Raw genomic sequence first — 23,802 nt, 5'->3', positions numbered from 1 at the left:
AAGCGTGGGAAGAAGTCGATGGGATAGGAAAAGCCCCTTTTCTCCTCACTGGCACAAAAGTGCCACAGGAATTTATTCCCTTCTTGCTACTTTATATACCTTAAAACTACCTTTAAAATTTTCCTCTGTCACAGAATTCTTCCAGTATCTTTCCATTACATTTGAAAATACTGTATAATTTTAAGATTAAGAAAGAAATGCAGCAGGGCACCTGGGTGGCTTAGTGATTGAATATCTGTCTTTGGCTCAGGTCATGATCCCGAGGGTCCTGGGATGGAGTCCTACATCAGGGAACCTGCTTCTCCCTCTGCCTGTGTCTCTGCCTCTTCCTATGTGTCTCTCAGGAATAAGTCAATAAAATCGAAAGAAAGAAAGAAAGAAAGAAAGAAAGAAAGAAAGAAAGAAAGAAAGAAAGAAAGAAAGAAAAAAGAAAGAAAGAAAGAAAGAAAGAAAGAAAGAAAGAAAGAAAGAAAGAAAGAAAGAAAGAAAGAGGAAAGAAAGAAAAGAAAGGAAGAAAGAAAGAGAGAGAGAAAGAAAGAAAGAAAGAAAGAAAGAAAGAAAGAAAGAAAGAAGAAAGAAAGAAGTGCAGCAAGAGCAGATTAGTTTTGATCAGAAAACCAAATGATCTGGATTCTAGGGAAACTTCACCTACCATTGATTAACCTCCGAGAAACTGTATCGCCTCTCTGGTATTCAAATCTCTTCCTTGGTCTCATGTCTTCCGTCACTTTTAAGGTTCTTGAAATCATCAGTGGTTTGTCTGAGACCAGTCAGTCTGAGACTAACCATCTGAGAAAATTTTATTTTATTTAAAGTTCCCAAAGGGATTTTTAAAAAGTAATGCTTTCATTTCCTTGAAACTTAATGACCTTTCTTGTGGGTCAAAATCTTTCATACCTCTGGAAAAGTAAACCTCTACTCTTTCTTTCATACCAACTCCCCTTTACATATTCAGGTAAGTTGTTTTCCATCAAAGCTCCTAAAAGCATTTGCTCTTCCTGATCATTGGAATACAACTGTCCTGGCCCAGGAGCTATTCTGACTGGCCCTGTCATATACATGTGAACCTCAAATCTGTGCTGTATGTTTTTAGATACATTTTGACTTCTTTATCATTCTTGGTTACCATGAATTTCCTTCATATCCCAGCTAACTATAGCATAGAACATCCAAGTCTTTTTATTTTTCACCTAAGACTATCAGTACTCCCAATTCTCTTCTCAAAATATGACCTTCCCAAGATTTTCTGCACATACCACTAAGTGCTTAAGAAGGTGTAGTCAAAAGGTCAAGTGGTTTAACTATTTGTCAATTTTTTCCATAGATATTTACATACTATATATAAAAATAGTAATAAATCTTTCTTTATTACTTATATTACACCTTCAAATTTGCTCGCTAAAGAAAAACAGGAGTAGGCATGTCTCATGAGAAATGTACACTTGAAATGTACTTGGCAGTAAGCAACTGAGAAAACAGCCAATGATGTCATATATGCATTGCGTCTGGTCACAAATACTAGTGACATAATTTATAATAACCTTTTACTTATTGAGAATTTCCCAGGCTCCTGCTGTGCTGTTCCTTTCAAAAAACTGGTTGGTATGTAGTGTTTAAGTAAGTGTCTTAAAGCCATCCTTTTGTAGGCCTGTTTCACTTTAGCCAAAGTTATGACAACTTGTCTCTGCTGGTTTAAAAAAAGAAGGCATAGTTTATTGCCTCTCTCTCTCTCAAAGTTACAGAATATTAGTATTTTTAAGTAAGGTAAAATAGCCTATTTAGAGATGCATGAAGGGTAAGCTTCAATGTGCTGTTAATTTAATGTGTTGTCAGTGTAAATAACCTAGACATGAAAAGGAATAATTTGATAAAAACACCCATGTTTTAGTATTATAATTATTTTAATAATGATGAAGTATTATTATTGGAATAGAACCATGTTTTCTCCTTCTCTGCCACTTTTTTTGTATTACAGAACATTCACAATTTGAGAGAACCCACTGCATAACTATAGTCATCTTACCTATATCTCCTAAGCCAATTCCTTTTCCCACTATCTGATTTATCCAAAGGACATCTCCTTGGTCAGTATTACAAATCATTTTATTATTTTCTTACACTTGTTTATGAATCATTTTGCATGTTATGCTTTGTCATCAGGAAAGGAAAAAAATCACATTCAATTTTTCTTTCTTTTTTTTCTCCCTCTCATGCTCTATTATAAGATTGAAAACCTAATAATAAGGGAATTCAAATCATGTGTGACGTATAGACACATAATTCTCAACAAGAGAAATTTTAAATTCACATTTCATTTTCTTGCGCAAAAATTATTTTAATTCAATCTTGGAAAAACACACACATTTTACAGATATGACCTATAAATTTTTCTCCTGACTTTTGTGAGTATTTGGTAATAGTTCACAGATTTTTGCCAACAATTTTAAAAAGACTGCTTTAATGATCTAATTATTACAATTTGCTAGTTACCTAGAGTAGCATTTCAAAGTATTATTGATATGATTTGCCTGGATTAACCAGTATTTTAGAAAATAGACTAGAGTCAGATATATATATACTGGTATTGTTTTTGTCCTCACGTTTATACTTTTAGTTTGGATCCCTGAGACAGACAGCTTTTGTGGTTCTGCCACAATCTACTATTCTCAAACATCACTTACAGTTAAACTATAATAATCTTTGGAGAAATCTCTCCTCAAGTTCATCTGTTTCCAGTCATTAACAAAAAGGAAAGAAAAATGTTAAAGGTATGGAGAAAAGTCCAGTGCGTACAGCTGGTTTCAGCAATTTCAACTTGCGCAAGACCCGTGTTTGTGAAAGCAACTCAAGAATCTTTGAACAGGATGTAATCAACCTCCGATCTGCTGAGAAACACTGCAAAAATGACTTCCCCTGCCAAAAATAATAATGTCGTTTACAAGCAGCTCTTCCATGTCTAAGGAAGAACTAGCCACACGTGTGAGTTTATACTGGCTTCAGAGGAGCAAGCAAGAAGGGCAAATCCCACCTACCCCCGCCTAAAATACTCAGTAGCAGAACCCACGGGAATCTGTGGCCCGTTCCAGAGGTGCTGGCAATATCCAGGAAGATTCGTATCGACAGAAATCCAAATGGTAAGTGACCCCAGGACAAAGGGATTATATTTGGCAGCAATTCTGTGCTGTCACTTTCCCTCTGCAACCAAGCTGCCTTGCTTTGTGAAGGCAGAGCTGTTAAATGCGTCTTGGTCACCAGCCCCAACCCAAATCTTTCTTTTTTTTTTTCTTTTTTTCCCCCCCTTTTCAAAATATCATTTGGCAGCTTCCCTTAAAGGACATCAAGAGCTCGGGAGGGAATATTCATGAATGATCCTTTAGATAAGTTTCATCACAAAAGCCCTGCACCTACCTCTGTCAAGTCTGGGCTGCTCAGTCCGCATGAGTTGGATGTGAAAAAAGACCCGGGATGATGGCTTCTCCGAATTTACCAGAAAGAAAGGACCTGGGATGCTTGTCCTTTAAGTGTCTCTAAACATGGTTTGCATAGCTGGATCGCTGCTTATCTGTGCCTTTCGGCTTTCGCTTCCATACATGGATCTGTTCCCAACAGTAACTCCAAGCTGTGGAAAAGAAGCTATCTGGCAGCTCTCCGCTTCATCCAACACATGGACGATAAAAATACACATATAGAGATCCTTCCAGCCAGGCCCAATTCCCACCCTGCCGTCCTGCCACTATGCCTTTTTGGAAATACACTTTCAGATTGGCATTTCGACTCCCCAGACGTTTAGAGAACAACCACCCTTCCCCTAATTCCCACACAGGGCTTTTAGGATGTGGGTTTGCTTCACTTTATGAAAACAGAGGCACAATTATAGTTCCTTACCAAGGTTTTCATCCTTAAAGATTTTAGCAATCAGATATGTACAAGACCTGCACAATGTTTAGTGAATGGATGAACATATAAATGAATGGTTAAACGAATGGACACTGTATGTGAATGAATATGATACATATTTATTGTATTTATTTAGGAGTAGTTGTTAAAAAAAAATAAGAGTAGTTGTTAACATTCTGAATTATTTGTCTTAAAGGATCGGGTAGGACCAGAAGGTCAAAGTAATCAAAATCCCTAAGATAGAAGGAGAGGCCTTGTTCTTTCTTAAACAGCTGCTCATTTAGGATACGGTGGCAGTTTCTACTAAGCTACCATCTAGTATATAGTTTGAAATTTAATGTTAAAGAATATACACTTGGATAGAATACTAATTTCTACATTTGTTAACGATACTTTAAATGACACATAACTGTGACCTAAGTTTCAAGGATGGGGTTGGGGAAGGAGTCCTGCTCTGGATAATAAAGATGTAGGTGAGACACACTCCTTCAGGGGCCTGTGGAAACTCCACTTAGCCTTCCAGCTCCTGGAAATTGGGCTTTTCCGCTTTAAAATTTCTCTCTTTTTTCTCAGTCTGTTCTTACTCTTGTGTGTATGTGTATGTTTGTGTGTGTGTGTATATACACATATATGAGAGAGAATTTCCAAGTGACATTTTTCCATTCACCATTTTTTTCCCAAAGTCATGTTAAAACTCTTATAGGATCTCCTGTCTGAAGAAGAAAAAAATCAATTTGAGGTATACAGCGATAACTCATTTTCTTGTGTACTGAAATGGAACTAGTTTGCTTAAAACATTTCAGAGGAAAAGGGGAGGGGTAGATGAAACAAGATTGGCAAAATGATAACCATCGCAGGTGGTTGAGTGGTCAATAGGGAACTCATTATATTATCCTCTCTACTTCATGTACGCTCCAAAATTTGTACAAAACAAAAGAGAGAAGAGTACAAAATAGATATATTAATGATAAGTTTGAGGAATTCTAGATTTGTGTAATCTCTGCATAATGCACTAAGGCTGGAACAAGAGGGGTCAAGTTTTTTTTTTTTTTTTTTATTCAGAACATTCTGACATTCAAACCTCCCATTCCCTCCCTTTAATCAGGCATCTATATGTGTGTGTATGTACATATATATATTCTGTATAATAATACATTTTATTTTGTATAATATCTATACAATGTATCATATATGCATAATAATGTATTATCAATATAATAATATATGTCCTATATAATAATAACATATATCAAAGGAAAATTAAGATGTGATATATTTTTAAAAGATTTTATTTATTTATTCATAAGAAACAGAGAGAGAGAGGCAGAGACATAGGCAGAGGGAGAAGCAGGCTCCTCACAGAGAGGGGAGTCCAAAGTGGGACTGAATCCCAGGATCCCAGGATCATGACCTGAGCCAAAGGCAGATGCTCAACCATTGAGCCCTTCAGGTGCCCCAAGATATGATATTTTAAAAGCTGACCAAATGTAGTTCAGTGATGGACATGGCAGATGGTGACTGCACACATAAGCCATTTCTGAAAGGAAAGTTCTTTTTTTTTTTTTTTTTTTTTTTTTTTTTACTGTCCCTTGCAGCTAGGGACAACCATGTAACACTGTTCTGGCCAAGTAGGTGTACATAGGAGTCTCCTGAGTGACACTTCAAGAAAGTGTTTATTTATCTGTTAAGAAGGGACAACATTAGCTTTAGCTTTTTTCCTTCTTGTCCTTATACTGCTTCTACCTATTTCCTTCCCAGAGAACAAACTTGACACCTGAAATTGCAGCAGCTGTTTGGTGACCAGAAGGGGACATGCAGGAGAAGAAAAGGCTGTGAGGTAAGGAGGCTGAACCAGACAGAAAGAACATCAGCTCTTGACAGCATCATTGAGTTGCTGTAGCAGTAAACTACCCACCCCTGGACTTCTTGTTCTTTGAGAAAAATAAAAGCATAATTAATACAAATAGTGGATTTCATACATTTTGAGATCAGGCTTTTGTTGGGAATTCTTTTCTTCAGCTCCAAGTATCTCGGTGGACGATGGTAACATTCAAAATTAAATTCCAATTTTTCCCCTCTGCACTCAACACTTCTCGATCCTTCCCCAAATCATTTAGGATAAAATATAAATGTCTTAGCTTAGTTCTCAGACATGTTTCAAGATTTACTTGCAATTCACATCTTAATCTCATCTCTGGTCACTCACCCACCAAGCTTCTTTCATTTCAGCCACCTTAATGACTACCGTGTGCGTGCAGCCTGGCCCTCTAGAATGCCATGGTTTTCCTCATACTTCTTATGCTATTTTCCTGTGCCTTTTCTTTCTGCAAAGATCATTCTTCTTTCTTTTCTATATTTAGCTAAATCTCCTTGAATTTCTAGGCTCAGATCATCAGTTCTTTTCTCTAGAGAGAGGACCCTGGCCATTTCTGGGTGATTTAGGGTTCTAGGGGCACACATTATACATGTTTGCCCTCTTCCACTGTATAATTATGGGGTACCTGCTGTTTCACTGGTTTGCTTTTTAACTCAGCTTCAAGTTCTATAAAGTCAGGGAACAGACTTCATTTGTACTTATATTATTAGGACTTAGCATATAATAGGCATTTAACACAATATTTAAATGAATAAATGATGAAATGGATACATCAATAAATTACTCTTGATGAGAAAGATAAAGAAAGATGTCATGGAATAATTGTATGGCTTTGAATGAGACACCTCACTCTTGAAGCAGGGATTCAGGATTGAGACAGGGACAGATACTGGCACAGACCAAGGAACAAGTACATATGTCCTGAGTTCTTGAGGGAATGAATGGGTAAATGAGAAGCAAGAATTCTAGGTGGACAGAGTTTGAGTCATTGCCCAGGAGCAAGAATCAAGAAGTCAAGCACCAATCTGCCTGACAAATTGTGACGAGTCCAGGTTGGCTGAGGCTTGGGATTGAGGAAACCCTAGGACCTCAAGTGACAGACTGCACATATTGGTTTGGGGTATATTAAATGGAGGAGTTTTGGCACAATCAAAATTGTGATTTTTTTTTTTTTACAAGACTTAATTTTCCTTCTTGATGGGACTTGATGATAATGGGATACTACAGCAATCTTGAAAGCAAATGTTTACCGAGATGAGCAAGTGGGTAGGTTCTTACTTGGCACCCTCTGCAAGAAAATTCTTAATGTCTTCTTTGTTTCTAAAGGGACATCTTACTTTCTAAATTAACTGCTGAATATGTTAGAAGAGAAGAAAGACGAAGAGGAGAGATGTAGTAGTGTGTAATCACCCATCAGAATGAAATGTTGGGGCTTCAGTTAGTTTAAAAATTGGTCTGCTATGCTTATATGATCCCTTGTATTTTAAATTCTGCCCGGCACATGGAAACACAGAATCATTGTATTTAACATAACAGATTGCATCTGGAAGGTCTCTTAAGTAATTCTAATAGTTCTATATAACAGGAATATTTAATTCATTTGGTGTTTTCATTATTTAAATATTTGATTATTTGTGCCATATATCCTTATATGTCAAATTACATGATCTGATTCTTTGAAGTCATCAATAGCAATTTGGCTCTAATCGAGCTGGCAGTCTCCAGGGAGATGATCTTGAGTAAATTCATCTCATTTTTGCTCTCTTCCAGGATTTGATTTTGCTCTTCTGTGCCATTTGCAAATGATAGGCCCTCCTGCCTCCACTTCTTTCTAAACTCATGTTCCATGATCTGCAAGAAATATTAAAAAAAAAAAAAATTTGCAAGCAGATTTTTTTTTTATCTTCCAATTATGAGCCCTTGAACAACAGAATAGAAAGCCCAAACTGGTCTCATATTCCTTCTGGGCTTTAGTATCTCAAGCTCATCATAGGTGTCCAATGATACTCTTGACGTTATGTGGAACATAAGGACTTCCCTCCAGGAGAAAGCAAGCAAGTTGGGATAGCCATAGTTACTTGAGAGTTTAGTTCTATAGTTCACTTAAAAAGCAAAAACAAAGCAAAACAAAATGAAATGGTATTCAACTATTTTTGTTCTCTATTGAAACCGTAGATTCTCCTTTGAAAGTGGATTAGAATATTCCTAGATTCAGGCACTGAGCCTAGTATATACTATATAATCTATTTATAGTACCTATTATAATATTCTATTTCTAAGCAAATAAATTCCTAAAGTTTTCTAAATAAATTTCTAAATAAATTTCTAAATAAATTTCTAAATAAATAAATTTTAAAAAATATTAAGGTCATTAATCTACTCAGGTTTTGCTGTTATTTGTGGGGGTTTTCTGTCACCAGATACTGACTATAAAAAAAAATCAGTGTTTAAAAGACTTTATGAATTGTAGTAGTGCATCATTTAAAGTCTATTCTATCTTATTCTATCTTCTACGTAGACAGCCCAGTTAAGCATGATCACGTCCATGGGCTTATCTCTACAGGACAAGTAGAGACATTAATGTACAATGAAGAAGTTTTTTGTACTGTTTTGTCTTTTCATATGTTTCATTGAGCTGTAGACAGAGTTTGATGAGATGAGCTGAAATAAAGGTAAGCAATTTCAAAGTATTTTGATTGTAATTGTTGGATGCTTGAGTAAAGAGAAAATGTTGGAATGCCATAGCATTCTTTCTCAACATCCTACTTGGACCCCAGAGAACATTTTTGCAAAAGAAGGTAATTTAAAGGCACTGATGAATGAGGAATCATTCTGTCCCCCAGGCTAGTTGGAGCCAGACTTAGCAAGGTCAGTAAGGTTGGTACAAACTTAGAAGAACTCAGTGGTGATTGTGAGTCTGTAAAGACAGGAAAGCATTTCTCCAAATACCCTTGGCCATTGTTCCAAAAAGTCAAGAGACTTTGCAAAAGTGCATGTTATTAAGCATTTCTTAGGAACTAACCATGTCCAGAGGCTCACACAGTAGCCAGCAGAGCCTATAAAGCATGTTCATCATCTAAGCTATTCATTAACATAGTAAAAAGGCATGGCAAGCATTTAGGAAAATGCACAGATATTACATGGAAATATATATCTATATTTCTCCAAACCTGAGCTTATTTTATATGAGGTACTTTAGAACTACCAATGAGATTGCTTTCTGAAGGCAAAAGGTTCAGTAAATCACTTTGCTTTTCTCCAGTCTTTTCATCCTGCATGTAAAATTTCAACCATGATGAACAGAGGGAGTCTCTGGTCCAAAAGCCCCAGATTTCTTATCCACAAATACAGGCAAATGGAAATTGCAGTTCTTCAAGAACAGCATTCCTCATTGTAATTTGTTTTTCACTTGTTACAGAGTCAAATAACATTGGTAAGTGTACTAAAATGTTTCAAAATATTCCTGTGCTTGTTCATTTGCTTTGAGGACATAAAGAGGCAGATCTTAAAGCAATGTATTCTGATCGAGAAACAGCTGGAAATGGCAGCAACGTGATATGGAGCAATCAAGAACGGAAGGTTTATTTTGAATGAGAGGTGTTGTCCAACTGTGAGACTGAGTGATTGCAGCTGAGAATGAGTGCAAACACAATCACTAGTGGCTCCAGGTATGAAGTTATTGAGGACCTGTCTTGTTTCATGTCTTTTTCTGCTGCCACATTCACAATACATCCATAGATTGCAATCCTGTGGAGGAGGAAAAAAGTTCTTCAGTTTATTCTTATTCTTAATGACAGCTTCTGAGCTGTCATGATTTGAAATTACAATGATAAAAAGGCTCCTTTGGAAAAAAAAGAATATATTCCAAAGCCAAATTGTGTATCGGACAGGTAAGAATGCTTCATCATTAAATGGTCTTGGATATGCATTGCCTCTACAGCCTGCCATCAATTTTTATGTCAGTTGTGCTCTGTTTTCTGGACTTGTATAGCTACGGGCAGAGACATTTCATTCTTCCTGGTCCCTGACAACATTATTATTTTATTGATATAGACCAAAGGAGCGGATCGATAATGATGTGCTGTTGAATAATCTATAATTGCAACATTTTATATTTAGATACCACTTGAGTTTGGGCAGTATATCTTAGCATACCTCATTTAATGAAACTTCGCTTCAACACAAGTATATTGTCCAAGATATGTGTCTCTTTAGGTCTCATTATTTTATAGTCATACTTTATGTGTCACACACAGATATATCACAAACACATAAAGACAGGCACATAACTACATAAGAAACATTCCCCAATCTTGGGGTACCTGGGTGGCTCAGTCAGTTAAGTGTGCCTTTGGCACAGGTCACGATCTCAGGGTCCTGGGATCGAGCCCTGCATAGGGGTCCCTGATCAGTGGAGAGTCTGCTTCTCCCTCTCCCTCTGCCTTTCCCCTTCCCCCTGCATGGAGGGGGAACTCTCTCTCTCTCAAATAAATAAATAAAATGTTTTAAAAAAAGAAATAGTCCCCTAACTTATGCTTGGTGCTTTGTTTAGGATATCTTAACAATATATTTTTTAAATAAAAATCTTTCTTCCATTTATATTGCAAAAATGACCACTTGATGATTAATAAATCTTTACTTTCTTGTGTTCCTGTATCTGTGTAAGGCCTTAATGGGCTACTAACCACATGAAATACAAACTTGAATAAAATAGAGCTCTTGACCTCAATGAGATTAAAATTCACTTGTTTCTTCAGCTAGTCCTTTCCAACTAGCATTCTCATTAGACAATTTCATTAAAAAAAGAAAAAAGTGCACTTATTTTAGAATCTTGGGAGTCAAGCTGGAGCCTGGACAGCCTTTCTACTTATTGGACTCTTTTGTCTATGCTTAGACATACAACACTCTTTTTCATCTGGTTGCTTTTATAATGCAAAAGGCAGGAGCAAATTATTTGGAGTACAATCAGTGGGACCAGAGTACTGAAACATTCCTTTTCATGACAATGCCAAGTTACTTTATTTGTTCATGAAGCTCTTGAAAAATGAGAAAGAACAGCAGGCCTTCAAGAGAGAACAGAGAAAGAGTTGGCTCCCAACGCTTTCATTACCAAAAGAGGGTGTTAAAATGCATAGAAATGTTAAATCTCTACTAAAAAAAAATCAATGAATGACACATCCAGTTGCAGCTCACTCAACCCTGATTTAATCATAGGAGATCTTACAAGGGAATGGTTCAAAGTATAAAAAGTATTTTAATTTCACCTGCTGAGTGTTAATACATTTGAAACACTGGAGGGGAAGCTGTCAGGGGGAAATAGAATATCTGTGCCACCACCTACACTCCCTCAAACAAAAATTATAATGTATTTGTATGGAAGGAAGTACAAGTAGTGGAACACTACTTTTATTAAAATGTGTGTGTAGGCTTAAGTGTCAGGTCGGACCATGAGACAAAATAGTTAATACCACTTATTGGTATTTGGACAGCATTTTTCTTTTGAGGATCCCAAAGCAATTTATGGGTACAACTCAATCTTTTTTTGCTATTTGGAATCTTTGCCAGTGTGTTTTAGTACATCTAGCAACCTGGAAAGTGACCAGGTCTTAGGGTAGATGAAGCTTTTAGGGATTTAATTTCTTGTTGAGCCTGGCAAACAAGAGGGTAATGACCCCTAAACCAAGGCAACCCACAGGCAATGTCTTCATGGATTGTGGCTACATGGATGTAGGGACATTATTCAGAGCTCCAACCCCAACATTGCTAGAGTCCACATAATGTTCTGCCAAATAACAGATTAAAAGGTCCAACTCCTTTGAAGATCCGGTGTCCATACTCAGAAATGGCAGACAGTTTATTCCAAAACAAAGATCTGGTGAAAAGGCTACATCAGACTTTCTAGCATCATAGCAATATTTTAATTTTTTTAAAAAGTTCTATTTAGAGCATTTATATTCACATCAATATAGTTATTTTGGGGTTGAAATGCCATACTAAAGAACCATTGGGTCCTATGATATTAGGATTTATGCAGGAAGGAACACATTGTTGCCATGGGGATGGGTAAATAGTCTTGATCTGAGACACTAGTTCCCACTGCCAAGACATGGGTGGAAGAAGGTGGTTCCCACAGACTTTGTTTTCTCTAGACTAAAAATAAAGCATGATTTCTATTAAAGGGCAATTAAAAAAAATTCTCGGGGATGTAGCCTAAAAGGAGTATACCCTATCATTTTCGGAACAATTAAGCAGTGAGCTCACTATCTAATACTTTGAGATTGTATTTGTATGCAATATTAATTATGTTCATTCTCTGTCACATCAAAGGTGGTGTTGCCACTGCAGCTTTTCTTAGTGCTGTTCACACAATCTTAAAAAAGAAATGGTTTATGGAGATTACATATATTACAGACACAAATTACTTCCTTTTAAGAGTTACAATATAAACTTAGCACTTTGGGGTTAACTCTTCAAAACTGTCACTCCAGTTTGTGAAATATTGCTCCAAATGGTTGTGATGAATGTGAATTCTGTTACTTACGGCTTTTCTAGCCTCTAGTCAAGAGATCTACTACCATTTTTTTACTCTTAAATAATATGTCCAGATATCTATAAGTAACCCTCAAATTCATAAGGGTTTGCAGTGATTTTACCACCAATGATTTTGCCCTACGTACTTCATGTTCCTGTGAGATAGGCACGGTTTGTTGTGAGTTAACCGTCTCCTTTTTTTTTTTTTTATGGATTTAATTTATTTTTTCATGAGAGACAGAGAGAGAGAGAGGCAGAGACATAGGCAGAGGGAGAAGCAGGCTCCCCTCAGGGAGCCTAATATGGGACTTGATCCCAGGACCCTGGGATCATACCCTGAGTGAAGGCAGATGTTCAACGGCTGAGCCACCCAGGCGTCCCTAACCATCTCCTTTTGTATGTTGAGATGGAGCCTTAAAAACATCAAAATGCTTGCCTAAAGCTACATTGATAATATACGTAAGATTGAGCAAAAGTTCTCAAAATGAAAAAGACTTTTTGCCTCTACTGTGGCATTAGAAAAATGACATACTTCATTGCATACCATCAGTCCTATAAACTCTATCATTATATCATCGAGACTTCTAGATTTCATCCTGTGACAATTAATACTAGAGTAGCATCTGAATCATCTAAAAATTTTGTTGAGCTAAATAGCAGTTAAGGAAAATTATCCATTGGGCAGGATATCATTCACAATCCCTGAAAGGGTATTTATTTTAAGAAAATTTGACACACCTGGAAAGGAACGAATTTTCAGTTCATTATAAATTCCGCTGAAATTAAGTTTTATTTTACCACTTTGAAGGTAGATTTCCTCTTCTACCTCTTCCTCCTCCTTCTCCTCCTCCCTGCTTTCCTCCCATGACCTCTTGTGACTTGTCAGCCTTCTTAAGTTTATCATTGCACAACTTAACCTTTTTTTTTTTTTTTTTTTTTTGCATTACTTTGCTGGATCTCAAGGCAGCACAGCCAGGTTTAAAAACAATTATTATTTTCTCTCATGCTGTCTTCCTCTAAGGTATGTTCTTTATACAGAATATTTGTTGGGGTGGTGGAAGGGGAGGAGGGCGGGCAGTGGGGGTGACTGGGTGGTGGGCACTGAGGTGGGCACTTGATAGGATGAGCACTGGGTGTTATTCTGTGTGTTGGCAAATTGAACACCAATAAAAAATAAATTTATTGTTAAAAAACAATTAAAACCAGTTTAGAAATAAAAAAAAAAGAATATTTGTTGGGCTGTTTCCAATTTTAAATGAGTATAATTTTATCAAGGGATTGACACTCACTAAGGAACTAAAATGTATTTTGAATAACTGCTTCTCAAAAGTTCTAAAGAACTTCCCTCTTCTTAAACAACTCTCCTTTTCATGCCGGCTCATTCCACCCTGAACATTATTTTTAAAAGCGCTTGATTTAGTGAGAACTTCACTTTTTTCAGCTGTCCCCTGGGAAAGAATTCTGTTGGTTCCTACCACCCAGGTCCCTAGAGTCAAATGTTTCATGTCTCCATGCAGCTTCCTTGTCATCCTACCCTTCACTCACATGAGCCACCCCCATAACCACCCATATTTTTATTTTCTCCTTAAATTATAGAATTGGCATCTTATGTTTGCACCAGAGAATCCTGCTTGTTACACAGAATGAAAAGAAAGTGTTATAATGAGTGCTATTTCCTCGCTTGAGCAATACTGTAAAATGACCAAATATTTTCGTCATCAAGCATTATTTACTACAGCAGTGTTACATTTCTTCAAATCACTAGCATTCATTTACTGAGATGTGGTACATTTTACTTGGATCTCACATTGTTTTTTTACAGGCAGCCTCCTTACCCCATTTTGAGGGAGGGAGCCCAAATGAGATAGATCTGTTTTGCAAAGCTCTCTACAGTCTTTATATGTAGAGCAGTGGTTCCCAAACCACATCAAAATCAGCTGGGTTCGAGACCCACTCATTTGGATAGTGTACCATTTACCGGGCTCAATTAGGAGACAGAAAAACTGAAGTACTGGTTGCCTAGGTAATTTCTCTAGGTCAAAGGCAAAAGTCATTTAGCCTTTTCTCCAGTCTAGGAATCTGTTTGCTCTGCTAATTGAACTACCCTAATCAGATCAATAATGTCCCTTATCTGCAATGAGGCAGGTAAAAAATCCATTCCAAAGTGGTGGTTGAGTTGCTTTTCCCTCCTTCACGCTGCCTGCTAATGTGAACCTTGGCATAACAGACACTACTTGGCAAAAGGTAAGTGCTCGGAAGTAAAAACCATATTCTCAGTGAATTCATTTATCCTTAACAGAGGCTTGGGTTTCCCCCCCTCAAAGGTCACCATGAAGTCACTGTGAAGAGATGCCTTCCTATCTTTTGAAATCCTGAGGAGTGGAGACTGGAGAAAACGGGGTGAGACCATTGCCCATCAGGATCCCTCTTAGTTCATGTCTCCCTCTTCTGTGAATGTATAATAAGCACAGTTCCCTGGAAGCCGGTGTTCAGATCAGGGCCAGAAAATAAGCACAAGTATATTCTAATCCATTCTTATCAATTATATATATTTCCCCTTCTCATTATTATGTTAAAGAAGGGATGATGAGAATTTGTCATTGGGAAATAATTAGATTGGAAACTTCTTTTCTCCAATCCAGTCCACTCTTCACTCTATGTTCCTCATGTCAGTAACCTCACAACCACTTGCACAGTCACTCAGGTTTGGAACCAAGCTTCCAATTGGTCTCCATGCCTCCTGCCTGGACCTCCTCCTCTGTCCACCCCACACTGCATCCCGTATGATCTCTTCTAACCTTGTATCAGATTTTATCACTCTGCTGATTTAAATCTTTTAGTGGCTTCCCAGAGCTTTGTGGTTCCTCTCAAATTCCCTAACTTGCTATCCAAGCTCCTTTATGTAGCATGGCACCTGCCTGCTTCTTTTGGCTCCTCTTGCATTCCAGTCCCACATGTATCCTCTACTCTGGTCCTACAAGCTCTGCCTCTGTCTTCAAGAATTTCACAAGTATAGTTTTCTTAAAACCTTTAGATTTTTTTCTACCCATTTAATTCCCATTCTTCAAGACCAAGCTCTTGAAAAGGACTCCTTCTGACTTCTTAGCAATGAAAATATTCTTTCTCTGTGTCTCTGAAGCATCCTCAGAGACAGCTATTTTAACACAATCATATGAAATTACACTTGCTGGTTTATGACCCTGTGTCTTCCACTGGATATAAAACTCTTATGAGGGGAAAGAATGTGTCACTTTGACTTTATATGCCCAGGACCTAGAAGTGTGCATGGAATGTAGAAAGAAATCAAATTTGCTTTTGGAATTAAAGAAACTGAATGAGTCAATAAAGCAAGGAGATGGGTGATGTAAATAAATATGTGATGTTTGCCAGGAAGGCAAACTTGCAAAGCCTATTTTCCCACAAACAATTTCTCATGGCTGAATATCTCTTTTTGCAATCTCTCCTTCAATCATTCCATCCTGCTGAAACCATGCTTTTCAGGCCCAGCCTGCTGATGCTCCCCAGGACTCTAGATGAGGTTCATTTCTCTCTGTAATAAGCATTTATTGGGTATCATGTACTCTTGCTTAATCAAGCTAACTCATTTCCCTGAACCAATTAACTCAAAATTTCCATCTCTTCTCATATGTTTTTCTCAATTAATTAGAAAAGAAAGGAAATTCCCCCTAGTACTCCTGTATCTAAACATGGAAATCATCAACAACTTCTTTAGCTCCAACTATAGGCAGCTCCACTGCTTCGTGAAGCTCCTAGCACATTAAGGAATGAATGAGAGCTCCAGACTAAAAGACCTGAATGTGAGTCCCAGTCTTTCCACTTTCTGTGTCACATGGGATGTGTTACCTCCTCTTTGAGCCTCAGGCTTTTTCCAGTATATTGTGGATTATAGCATCTTCCTGTGCACTTTTGATACTAGGACTGGATGAGATCTGGAAAGCCTCTACTCCCTATCTAGTACATAGGTTCTTTGGAGATGAGTAGTAATTATGTGTGTTAATATGAAGAAACTTTCCATTGATATTGGATATACTCAATGCATTGAGTTTTACACTCCCAGGTCATGGAGTTTTCAATAATTTAAATCATTAAATAGGGTATACAAGACAAGAGTGTCTAAATTCTAGATAGTAAAAAGGTATTTTATTGCAGCTGTGATAACATTATATAAATTGATGTGAATATTGAGATCACTTGATTTCCTGATTGGAAAGTTTATCGCTGTCCTTCAAACACAGATGTAGACATAAATGTGAAAGCAAAAAATTCAGGCCTGAACATTTGCCCATATTGTCCTCCCCTTGGCCTGTTTACATAATTTTTGCCATTATTCCCATGGTTCTGTAATCACCTTTCTGAGTACTCCATGTTCTTATTTTTTCTCATATTTGGCCTACAGCACCATTTAGAAGGCTTTATTAGACTCCTTTGTTTTACTAAATTGAATCTCCATGGTTTTCTTGTGGAAACCTCTCTGTTCTGATTTCTCTCTATTTGCATCACTAGATCCACCCTTCCTTTTTCTATTTCATGCTCAGTGGCCTGAAAGATTAACCTCAAAAACATAATCACCTGGATTTCCTTGCCCTCTGGCTTTCAAATGGCCTCAGTCCTTCAAGAAGCTGTAGAAATGTATTGATGGCTGAGAGAAGAGCTAGACTGGTGTACTAGATTCCTCCTGCCACCAGCTCACTCCTTGCCTGGCCATAGTCCTGGTGGTAGTTGCCTTATGGCCACAACTTCTGTTGAACAGACCCACACCCATAGCTCCGTTTCTCAGGAGGCTTCATTAGCACTATTCCTTCCCCTTATCTTTTCTTGTGTAGGAGTGGTAGAGGCTTCCTAATATCAGAGTTCCTGGGTGGTTCATATATTCTTGTTGGACTGTGAATTCTACCTAAATAGCTCTAAAATCCCCCTTACAAAATCTTTTTCAGTTAAATCTATCCTTTGGAATCTGCCTGATTGATTTTCCACATACCCTCAGTTCCAAGAAAAAGATATTTACCTGCTGGTAGCTAACTCCAAGGGCTTACAGTGGGTGAGGAGATGAAATTATTTATTAAGTGTTGAAATTGAGGTCTACAGTGGTTAAATTACTTGTTCAACATCACATGGCTGGTCAATTTACGGGCAAATCGTTCAAACATTTATTGAAACAGAATTGGTTGGGCAGTGGAGATAAAGATAGAAATTTGCTCCTGCTCTTAATAATTTGTATTTCAGTGTAGGAGAGAGATGTATAAATTAATATTTAATATGTAGCAAGAGTCAGGGAGCCTGGGTAGCTCAGTGGATTAAGCATCTGAGCTTCAGCTCAGGTCATGATGTCAGGGTCATGAGATCAAGCCCTGAATCTGGCTCCACGCTGGGCATGGAGCCTGCTTAGGATTCTCTCTCTTTCTCTGTGCACATATGCTATCTCTCTCTAAGATAAATAAATAAATAAATAAATAAATAAATAAATAAAATATAGAATAAAAATAAAATAAATTAAAATATAAAAAATTAAAATGTAGCAAGAGTAAATGGCCAATGATAAGAAAACCCAATATAATCTAGGCCTTGCAGATGAAACCAAAAGATGATATGGGAAAAAGATGGTTCTTTGAGTGGAGAGTAAAGCATGCCATGAAGCAGTTCTGGTGTTTAGAGCTTTCTCCAAGCAGCATTTGTTTTCTCCTGGACTGCTGCAATGGGCTTCTATAAAGAGGTATATGGCCCATGCTTCCCATCTTCTAATCCATCCTCTACATTGTGGTCATAATGTCCTTTTCAGATGCAAATCTAAGACAATTTTCTCCTTGAAACTCTCAATTTTCCTTAGAATTAAAAAAAAAAAAAGCAACTATGGCTAACAAATACTTATATGAACTGGTTTCTGCACCATCACCAACTTTACCTCTGGCTACCCACATTTTCTCTTTTTTGTCTTAATGTCTACAGCAGTCATCCCCTTATCTTCGTTTTGCTTTCCAGTTTCAGTTACCTCAGGTTCATTGTCATCCAGAAGCAGAGTCCTCCTGACATGTCATCAGAAGGTCAATAGTTGCTAACACTACGTCACATTGCCTAGGTCGTGCACCTCACTTCATCTCATCAAATAGGCATTTTTATCATCTTACATCATCACGAGAAGAGCAAGGGTGAGTACAGTACAAGAAGATATTCTGAAAGAAAGACCACATTCACATAATCTTTATTACATTACATTGTTATAATTGGTCTATTTTATTATTAGCTATTGATGTTAATCTCTTACTGTGCCTACTTTACAAATTCATCATAGGTATGTATTATAGGAAAAAATATATTATACTTAGGGTTAGTACTATCTGCAGTTTCAGGCATCCACCAGGAGTCTTGGAAAATATCCCCACAAATAAGGTGGATCGCTGTATGACCTTCTCTTAAGTCCTTGGAAATGTAGTTCTCCTCTCACCACTGGACCTTTGTAATCTGTTCCCTACCTTTAAAGGCCCCTCTGAACCTCCTGCCATTTATTTTCTGTAAAATCTTCAAGCATTAGCTCAAAAAAGCACTTGCTTGAGGAAGCTACCTCTGAAAATCCTGACATAATAATCCACTACTTTTTGCAAAATCTATCACAATTCTAACAAAGTTAAATACATTCACTTACATCTTTTTCCCCTTTTGAGAACTGATATGATTTCCATTTCTTTACCGCTTGACCCATAGTATTAAATCCAGTGCTGCACTGAAGGTAGGAGCTCAATAGATAATTTAAAATATATATATATTTATTTATTTATTTATTCATGAGAGACACAGAGACAGAGAGAGGGGCAGAGACACAGGTAGAGGGAGAAGCAGGCACCATTCAGGGAGCCTGAGGTGGGACTTGGTCCCGGGTCTCCAGGTCACGCCCTAGGCGGAAGACAATGCTAAACCACTGAGCCACCCGGGCTTCTCTCAATAGATAATTTTTGAATGAGTATGGGGATGATTATAAATGGCCTGGACTCCAGGTAGGCATTGCACATTAGGGGAATGTGCACCTCAGGTGGAGTGATGATAAATGAGGCTAGAGAAGACTGCAAAAACCAAATCTTAAATAGCCTTAAATGCAAAACAAATCCAGACTTACTCTTAAGTGTGATAAGCAGCCATTAGTGTATATATATATTTTTTAAGCTTGGAATTTTTCAACTTTGTTGACTAACTGAAGAGTGGATTGGTACAGAAAGAAACAAGAACAATTAAGATGCAAATACAAATATCAGGAAAGGAATATTAAGAGCATACACTAAAGTAGCGTTTCTCAAATTCGTTACACATCATCATCACATGGACAGCTAATAATGCCCACAGAGGCACAGGCTCCTTGAAGTAGGGGAGCTTGTGGGCCTTTATATTTTTAACAATACAAATTTCCCCCAGGGGATTCTGATAGCCACATTTGAGAGCCACTGAAGTAAATTTAAGATAGTGAGATGTAGTCTTAATAGAGTTGAATGATTTTTTTTTTTTTTTTTGAGGTGGGGAATGGGTACAAGTAAGGAGTTCATATTAACTTGTAGGTTATGGCAACAATGGCTAGTTCTGCCATTGGTTGAAATGGGAAGAGATGATTAGTTTTGGATCTTTATTAATGGGATTAAAGTCAATCTTTTCTCCTCATTTTATTGGTGTTTATGTTCTGCAAAACCTATCCCAGTTGGTCAGTGAAAATCTGGGGTCAGAATCCCTCCTGACACAATAAAAGAGATTGTAATAGAATTCATATTTTATAGTTCACAGTCTATGATAAGGTCTTAAAAATCACAAGTGATAAATTATAAGCATCTTAGAATATATTCTTTTCCTCTAAGTGTGTTGCTCCACTGTTGACTTGATTTATCTATGAAAGAAAGCATGTGAAATTCACTGTAGTGCTTTTTTATTTCAGTAGTGTTAAGTATTTGCCCATTTGTTGCCAAACCTTTTGTCATTCACAGAAGTTTAGTATTAGCATCCAAACTCTGGATAATATTAAATCTTGTGAAAGATCAACTGAGAAAGTGTTTATTCATCGTGTGAATTTAAGGAGGTACCACCCACAATTTAGTGTGGTGCTAATATTTGCTGATCCCTAATAGTACTACTGAAATTTTAAAAATGCATTGCAGATTTAATATTAGTTTGGCATCTTTATAATGCCTGGAGAATGGTAGATTCCCGGGATTTGCACTTTAAGAGTCAATATAAGGCTGGGCAATATCCAGGAGCAGGAATCAGGAAAGGTCCGAATGATGCAGTGGTCTATGTTGTTAATATTCCTGTACCTAATTTTACCACACAACACAATTTACCCTAAATATGTTTTTAAGTAAGATATTAAAATGTCCCTTCGTTTGTCATAATGACAGACAATCTGGAATAGTAGAAAGGACTTAAGTTCTAGTCCAGACACATAACCAACTGTGGAATGTTGTGCTCCCCACTTTAACATTTGTGTGTCAATTCCTCTGCTTTAAAATGATGGGAATGACTAGTCTCTAAAAATCCTTTTCTGGTTCTACAATTCTGAGACTCTGGGTTCTATCGACTGAGCATCTGTATAGTTTTTAATAGAAATGTGATTTCATCTGGGAACATCTGTTACAGTTTATAACATATTTTACCAAGTCCTTGACCTTAATTTTATCATAGGCATCAGATGTTCCTTCACAGATTCTACTCTGCATCTTATTGAAGGAACATCAGTTATGCTTGTGTCTTGAGTAGTGTCAGTCTGACTAAAAAAATATGCCAGATTTGTTAACATGATCATTAAGTGACTTCTTAATTAAGATTGTCAATATCACCAGTGATATAATTCAGTGCTATTTTAGCATTAGATATTACATAAACTACTCATTTACATTTTTATTTTTATACTTACTGCAAAATAAAAGTATTTTTGTTAAAGGCGTCATACTTTTTCCAAATAAACATGGATTCTAAAATAATTCTGTGACATACATATTAATTGTCTAAATATACTGCCATTTGATATCTTCTAATAAAACAATATTTCCTTACTAGTAATTATAACTTTTCTATTATTAATTTAGAAACTTGCTTCTTTATACTGGAAATTTAATTTTTACGATTTCCTGGCTATAAGAATAGTTTAGATAGGGCCATAAAATTCCCCCAGTTTTTTTACTTACTTGAAACCAAGGAGATAGAGAGGGAATTTTTCAATCTTTTCCTTTACTATTTGCTCATTAAAAGAAAAGTGCAGTCTTCTATGGTTAATTATTAAACCAAGGCAAATCTTTGGTTCTAAGGGAAGAAAAGATAATAAAGTGTAAACAAACAACCTGTTAGACTCAGTGCACTTTGGTGCTTTGCCTCTCTGCATCTCTATTTTCCAATCTGCAGATGACGGTGGGAAGGCATGAAATAGTAATCATCTTGTGAAATGTACTGAAAATTATTTGAGATAACAATAGTACAGCTCTTGACCAAGAGTTATAGTCGCCAAAAAGCTAATTTAATGTGCAGAATTAAGCGACATGTAAGAAGCTTCCCTGGACTCATGCTGGTTTCTGATCGCGTGTTAGAAACATTCATTTTACTTTACCTCATCTACTTTCCTTTACAGCAAGTCCGACAAATGTCCATAAGTGTCTTAGGCCTCCTGACGCTGTCTCCCTTCCTTCTGTTCCTAGTGCTGTATTGTTGGTTGTAATTGGTCATGTGTTTTCAGCATCTGGGGATCAAGTGTTGATTTTCTCTCCCAATATGGTTGTTTTTTCAAATGAGCTTCCTATTCCTATTTTAGCTTTTTTGATTAGCCTTATCTCTGTTACTTCTTAGAAGTCCTTGATTACTCTATAAAGGAAACTTAGAATCAAGTATATATCCTTATGAGAAATAAATACTTTTACTAATTTGCAAAAGAAATTCTAGAAAGCATAGTGGAGGCATGCATGACCTTTCTCTGTTTCTTTTACTCTATCGAATCTCTATCTTTCCTGGTTCCTTTATCCCTGGCTGATTTCTGACCTCTGCCTGTCTGCACTGGGTGCTTTATTCAGCCACTTGGAATCTTCTGCTGCCACAGAGCTGAGTCAGCTCTGCTAGTGCTTAGAAAGTCCCAGGACCTTGCAGAGAGGGATGGAGACCAGTAACAGAAGGAAGGGAGGAAAAATATCCCCTTGTACTGTGCTTTTCAAAAGTAAAAAATATGCCTCCAAAGAGGGCCTCTTATGTGCTCTCTTTATCTCTTTGTGGTCTAACTGGGGCAGAAACTACCATCTCCAAAGACATTGGGACTCATAAGTGTTAAATGATCTGCTTAAGGTCACACAGCTTGAAAGCATTCCAAATCAGTTGTAGTCTGTATGTTCCAAATGCAACTCCAGGATTCTTTCCACTTGTTCATTCCAACATCTCTATTCTGGGACTATTATCAGAAGTGCCTGAACTTGTCTTTGGGAAATCCCGTCATTCACTCAAGTGCTTCATGAGGTGCTTTGATTATGAAAACAGAAGAAATCTTAAAGCTTTGCTATGATGACAACTAAGAATGTTAACAGTCTATTAGAATAAGATGTAAGGATTTAGGAAGATAGGTACATCCTCACTGTATCTTCTCAAAAGCTGAGTAAGTAGTATTGCCAGAAGGTTCACTCATAGCAGACATGAGAAAAACAATAGCAGTGGAAAGGTTTTTCTGTCTCTGGAATAAGTAAGTGTTCTTCCATGAATGCAGGAAAAAAGGTTGAGATTGTTAAAGGCTTAATATTCCCTAAGTTTCATTCCATTCAAATAGCATGGTACCAACTGTAGACAAGATACTAAAATGCCTTTTGTGAAGTGCAATGAAAAAGGTATGATTTTAGACTTTGGATCAATGGCATTGGATTCAGGCTAACTTGAGCTCCCTATAAGGTCATGGCTAAAATGAAATAAAATAAGATGTAAAAGTTGTTACAGAGTACCTCAAATGTGTGTTAGAAACAAATAGTTTTTGTTTTTGTTTTTGTTTTTGCTGTCAGATGAATGAGATGAAAGCATTCAGAAAATGTCCCTGGATTTCAAGGAAAGAGAAGCTTACTAGTTCACAGTGTAGTCATAATTAGTTATTTTAGCAACAAATAAGCATGCAGCATAGTTTGGAAATTTTCTTTTTGTAAAAGTGGTCCTAAGCTCCAGATCACATTATAGTCATTTAGGAAGTAATAAAACATAAAAACAAAAACAAAAGAACCACAAAATATCCAAGTCTACTTCAGACTAATTAAATCTGAATCTCTAGGGGGTGGAGTCTGAGTTTTTTGTTTGTTTTGTCTTGTTTTTTTAGCTTACCAGGCCATTCTAGCATGTGGTCACAGTTGAGGAAAGTTGGTCTATAACATCAGCAGTCTTGAGTAGCAATCTCAGAAAACTTCTTTTGGTGATGACCATGACTTATGTGTGTCTATTTTAGTAATAATGGCCCGTGATGTATCCTCTTTTCTTTCTCATGGTGGCCCTATTCATAATTT

General features: G+C 37.0%; 1 protein-coding gene and 2 long non-coding RNA genes across 18 annotated transcripts in view; 1 reads left to right on the top strand and 2 right to left on the bottom strand.

Annotated features, from left to right (window-relative positions):
• Positions 1–3,739, bottom strand: part of SLC8A1 (solute carrier family 8 member A1) — a 398,173-nt gene extending 394,434 nt beyond the window's left edge. For both annotated transcript variants that reach the window (XM_041756267.1, XM_041756266.1), the window contains exon 1: positions 3,409–3,739. The gene's annotated coding sequence lies outside the window, so the exon portion shown is untranslated. The remainder of the gene's footprint in view (positions 1–3,408) is intronic.
• LOC121491399 overlaps positions 1,427–23,802 on the top strand; it is a 67,117-nt gene continuing 44,741 nt past the window's right edge. For 3 of the 15 annotated variants that reach the window (XR_005987968.1, XR_005987969.1, XR_005987967.1), the window contains exons 1-6: positions 1,455–3,134; positions 5,656–5,734; positions 9,261–9,441; positions 13,268–13,325; positions 14,604–14,704; positions 18,302–18,468. This is a non-coding gene — a long non-coding RNA (uncharacterized LOC121491399). Of the gene's footprint in view, positions 3,135–5,655; positions 5,735–9,260; positions 9,442–13,267; positions 13,326–14,603; positions 14,705–18,301; positions 18,469–23,802 lie in introns of all 15 variants that reach the window. The other 12 variants (XR_005987962.1, XR_005987965.1, XR_005987961.1 and 9 more) reach the window with 11 other exon arrangements.
• On the bottom strand, positions 5,659–23,781 carry LOC121491400. Its single transcript, XR_005987970.1, has 4 exons — positions 21,894–23,781; positions 21,478–21,592; positions 18,312–18,492; positions 5,659–7,624 (listed from the first exon to the last, which is right to left on the bottom strand). It is a non-coding gene; the product is annotated as an uncharacterized LOC121491400 (long non-coding RNA).

This window comes from Vulpes lagopus, chromosome 5 (assembly GCF_018345385.1).
Source record: "Vulpes lagopus strain Blue_001 chromosome 5, ASM1834538v1, whole genome shotgun sequence".
Taxonomy (NCBI): Eukaryota; Metazoa; Chordata; class Mammalia; order Carnivora; family Canidae; genus Vulpes; species Vulpes lagopus.
The sequence above is the reverse complement of the archived record's forward strand: the minus strand, read 5'-3'. Positions and strand labels throughout refer to the sequence as shown.